Source organism: Desmodus rotundus, chromosome 3 (genome assembly GCF_022682495.2).
Source record: "Desmodus rotundus isolate HL8 chromosome 3, HLdesRot8A.1, whole genome shotgun sequence".
Taxonomy (NCBI): Eukaryota; Metazoa; Chordata; class Mammalia; order Chiroptera; family Phyllostomidae; genus Desmodus; species Desmodus rotundus.
Window position 1 is genome coordinate 20,875,226 of NC_071389.1, and position 5,343 is coordinate 20,880,568.

Sequence of the window (5,343 nt, forward strand, 5' to 3'; positions counted from 1 at the left end):
TCTTTCTCTTCCTTCTGACTCCCCTATGGTGTGAATGTTGGAACCCTGGAAGTTGTCCCAGAGGCTGCTTATACTATTCTCATTCTTTTTGGAATCTTTTTTCTTGTTGTTCTGATTGAGTTTTGTTATTGTTGTTGTTTGTTTGTTTCCTTATGTTCCAAATCATTGATTTGATTCTCAGCTTCATCCACTCTTACTGTTGTTTCCCTGTAAATCGTTCTTTATTTTTGTGTATCCTTCATTTCTGCATTCCTTCATTTCTTCTATCCTTCTATAACCAGTGTTTTGAACTCTGCATCTGATAGATTGCTTATCTACATTTCGTTTAGCTTTTTCTGGAGTTTCGATCTGTTGTTTCATTTGGGCCATGTTTCTTTGTCTCCTCATTTTGGCAGCCTTCCTGTGTTTGTTTCTATGTATTAGGTAGAGTTGCTTTGACTCCGTGTCTTGGTAGTGTGGCCTCATGTAGTAGGTGTCCCTGTAAGGTTCAATGGCACAGCCTCCCTAATCACCCAAGCTGGGTATTCAAGGTGTGCCCTTTGTGTGGGGTGAGTTCACCCTCCTCTTGTAGTTGAGCCTTGGTTGCTGTTGGCAGATCAATGGGAGGGATCTACCCAGGCCAGTCAGCTGCAGGAATTGGCTGTGACCACTGACCACCAACCTCCGCCCAACAGGGTCTGTAGCTGTCCACTGGGTGTGCTGGCCCTGGGGTTTCCCAGGAGTGCAGACCAAGGTCAGCTCACACCTGTGTTTTGCCTCGGGCCACCCTGCCTGTGCTATAAAGCAATCTGAGATGGCTGCTACTTGGGCTGGGCTTGGAGATTCCCAGGAGAAGCCAAGCTGTGAATACTGCTAGTGCCAGGCCTGGGGCTCACTGAGTCCAGCTGTTACTCATTTGAGAGGATTTAGGAAGTTGTGCAGTGTGAGCCAAGACATTCATTCATGTGGAAAGCAGCTTGGGTGGGCCTATAAATTGGGTGTGGCTGAGTCTCTGGGGATCTCCAAAGTGGGTCAAACAGTGTTAGCCAGGTCGATGGAATCTCAGATATGGCACCAGCTTGTCAGCTCTGTGGTTCTGTGGGGGAAGGATTTAGAAAAGGGACCATGGCCTCCGCTTGCCTTGATGCCAAACACTTCAGTTTCTCCCAGTATGCCACTGGTGCTTTTCAAGCTGCTACCCTGGTGCTGGAGCTCAGAGGGATTGAGTCTGAGTGTGTGTGTTCTCTAAGGGGAACTGCTTGGGGCTCGAGCAGTTTCTTCCATTGACTCAAGTCCCACTGCCTTTTGAAGCCAGAAGTTGTGGGAACTTATCTTCCTGATACTGGAACCCTGGGCTGGTAGGCCTGATGTGGGGCTGGGACTCCTCACTCCCAAGATATCTCACCCTAATTTTTATTCAGCACACGTGGGTGTGGGACCAGCCTGTTCCATGTCTGCGCCCCTCCTACCAGTCTGGATGGATGTGGTTTCTTTAATTCTGTAGTTGTCAGACTTCCAATTAACTCGATTTCTGACAGTTCTCAGTGATAGTTATTCTATATTTTAGTTGTAATTTTGATGTCAATCCTTTTTGTTCCATTGTTGGAAAAAACTTCAAAGTATTTTGTTTTTTGTAGTAGATTCAAAGTCATATTATCTTCTAAGAAAATAGATTGGGAGAACAGAACCTCTAAATGGCCTAGGAGAATTGTTTGTCTTGGGCAAAAGCTTCCTAAATTGGTAACCCATATGCAAAGCCATTAGTTTTCTAGCACATTAACTCATGATTAACAAAAATAGACACACACACATATCCACAAACCAAATAGCCTCCCGAAACACACACACACATTTCTCAAATGCGGGTTAGAGCTTAAAAGACAAAGGGGACAGCTATTGCAACGGCCTTTGGGTGGAAGTGGGTGGGCCCTTCTGATGAACAGAGAAGGCCAGGTGTGTTTGGGAGAGGACGAGAGAGGAAGTGAGAATGAGAGAGAGAGGGAGAGAGAGAAATAGCTGTGGGTAGTATTCGATGATAGCAGAGAGGTAGGCAGGGACCAACTCAGGGAGGGCATTGGAGGTCAGAGTAAGAAATTAAGTTTTTATTCTAAAGGTGATGGGAAGCCATTGAAAGCCTTAAGCATGAGAGTGATAGGATCTGCTTTATATTTAAACGCTCACTCTGGATTCTGTGTGGGAAATGGGTTGCGGGGGGCAAGATGCCAGCAAAGAGACGAGTCAGGATACCATGGCCATCATGAGGCGAGAGAAGATGACCTAGGAGCCCACTGATGGAGAGCAGCGGGCAGATTCAGGATGGGTTCTGATGTGGCATCGGGGTGAGCCTGGGTGGGACCAAAGAGAAGAATGAGGAGTGCCTTTCGGGTGTGCAGATGGAGCAACTAAGTGGATAATGTCGTGCTATGTACTGAAATGTCCTCTGAAATGGAGACACTTGGAGGAGAGAAGGTTGGGATGGGCATAGCAGGGCAGGAAACCAGGAGTCAATTTTGGCTAAGTTTCAATGGTCTATTTGTCCTCTATGTGAATGTAACAGATAGGCAGTTGGGTATAAGAATCTGGAGCTCAGGGGAGAAGTCAGTGGTGGTGACGCAGATTTGTAAAGTCATTGGCAAACAAATGGCATTTAAAAGCCATGAGACCAATGAGATCACCTAGGGAGAGAGTACAGAAGACAGATGGGAGCTTGGGGTTCCCTGGGAACATAGCTTTGTGAGATAAAGTTGTATGGGAGGAAGGAGTCTGGGGAGGGCAGCCCCTGCCGAGGTCCAGACCAGGGATCCAGCGGGGCAGACACAGGTGACGAGTGACAGCCACGAATAGGTAGAACATAAGAATTCTCAGAAATCCTCGGGAAAGGAAACCTGGAAGGAGGATTTCCTGAAGTCTTGGAGAACAAGGGTTTGGATTAGTGCTGCATATCGTTAAAGGGACGTGTGGCCTGCTGCAGGGGAAGCAAGGGGACATCTGGGTCACTCCTCTGCTCACGGGTTTGTCTCCCCACCTACCGTGAGGTTCCCCAGGGCAGGGACTCTGTCTGCCTCCTTGGCCTCTGTTCCCTGGGCCCAGCTCAGGCTAGCTGTGGCATGAGTGAGGAAATTGAGCGAATATCTAACAGGCCTTGTACACATTGTTTAAAAAAAGAGATAGTTTAAATAATAAAATCCGTAGGCCAAAAGGAAAGGGGACGCTGAGAAACCAGGACCAAGTTGCTCCTAATCATGTGCAAGCCCTCTTCGGGGGGGCGGGTGTGTGACAGCTGCTGCTCTGAGCAAGAGAACATTTTGCTTCTCTCCCCAGAACTATGGAGAAACTCGTTCATCCCCAAGCAGAGCATCCCGGCAAGGTCACAGCACAGATGGGGGGCCATATGGAGAGGGATTTCTGAGAAGTCCCTGAGGAAGGAAGATGCTGGCTTCTCTTCCCCTCTGAGCTCTCACATTGGTTCCACCCCTGGTGGGGGCAAAGAAAGAGCATCAAAATCAGCAGGGCAGGAAGGGCCTCGGGCAGATGTCGTGGGTGGTGGGAGTGGGTGGGAGGGGGTACATGTGACTAGAGCAGGGAGGGGGATCTTCTGCACCCTCCAAAGCTGGCCTGGTGTTGGGGTGGCCATAGTCTGCCACGCGAACACATTGCAGAAGTGGAGGTGGCTGTTCAGGCCAGAGGAGAAAGCTGAAGCAGAGGCGGGAGAGAGGAGCTACTGGCAGGTCTCTGGCTGCTCCGCTCCCTGGCTTCAGTCTCGCCCTAGGCCCAGCGGACTGGGGGTTCCAGGAGACCCCCTAACACATCTTCCCCACAAACTGTGCCCCAGGAGAGCCTGAGCTGATTTCTGTTCCTCATCAGGAAAAGAACCTCAGCAAAGACAACATTGAAGCCCAGGCCTCTGTTGGCAGGCAGGGCCTCTTTCACTTCCCCAGGACAGCCGCTGCCACTACAGGACCACAGGGGGCTCGTCTCAGAAAGCTCGGCCCGGCCGCCCTGCCATGTCCCCACTTGTTCTGTGTGTCAGTGAAAATATGTCCTCACCCTGTAGCCCTTGTGCAGACTCCTCTCGCTGTCCCTGTGATGTCTGACATAACAGGAAACAAGGGCGTTCTTTACGCAGGGCTGTCTGCGAGTTACCTGAAGCACCAAAGCCGCAAAAGCACTAACAACAGAGAAGCTCACGGTCAAACCCCAACGGTCCCCTGGAAACCCAAATGGGGAAGTAATAGCTAGGACACTCACCTTTTGCAGAGGAGGAAATTAATGACCTCGGGACATTGGACAGGCCAGTGAGCTTCCTTGGGCCACAGGTCCTCACCTGGAGAATAAGTGAGGGTGGTGAGGGGGACACACAGGAACCAGGTCATCACAGTGAAAAGAGAGCCTATGTCTGGCACGTAATATGTTCTCAACGAACACTGGTTATTTTTGTTACTAAAAGGAAGGATGAATGGTGAAGGGGTTATTGTGGGTGTGAAGCAGGGTGAGGAGTCCAATGATTCCTGTCCCATGGCTCCATTTTCTCAGAAAACCAGGGGGAAGGTGTTCCTGGCACAGAAGAGGTATTGGCAAATCACGAAAGAAGGAATCTCTGCACCCATAGATTCTGGCCATGGCTGGTGTGGCTCAGTGAATTGAGGCCGGCCTGCAAACCAAAGGGTCATCAGTTCGATTCCCAGTCAGGTCACACACCTGGGTTGCAGACCAGGTTCCCAGTGAGGGGTGCATGAGAGGCAACCACACATTGATGTTTCTCTCCCTCTCTTTCTCCCTTCCTTTCCCTCTCTCTAAAAATAAATAGATAAAATCTTTTCTTTTTTTTTTAAAAGGAGTTCTGGGTAGCCAAAAAAAAAAAGGGATTCTGGGAAATGAAACATTTCTGGGCTTATATTGTTTAAAGTGCTTCTCAGGATGCCTGGTACATACAGAGGTGTAAGAAATGGGAGTTACATGACAAATGTTTAGTGCTGGGACAAGAGCGGAAGTGAACTTAGGCGATCTGAGCTGTTGCTTTTGCGGGGGTTGGAGCTGTGGGTTGAATGTTTCTGCTTTTTATTGAGCGTTGTAGTGATGCTACCCAAATACTGTTATGCAATGGATTCCTTGTTTGATTAAAGATTATTATTATTTGCTGACCAGTTAAGAAGTCACAGAGAAGGTGATCACTGAGTTTGGGGAGGAAGAGGAGGTGGTGGAGACAGGAGAGCAAGAGAAAATGTGGGGAGAAAGGATCTGGGAGTGTGGAGGCAGGAGAGACGGGTGAAGAGGCAGAGAGCGAAGAGAGCCCCTCCAGAAAGTGGCCCCCTGACTAAAGCGAAGGCATCTATTTCATTCCATCTATTCCTTTTGTTCTTTGCA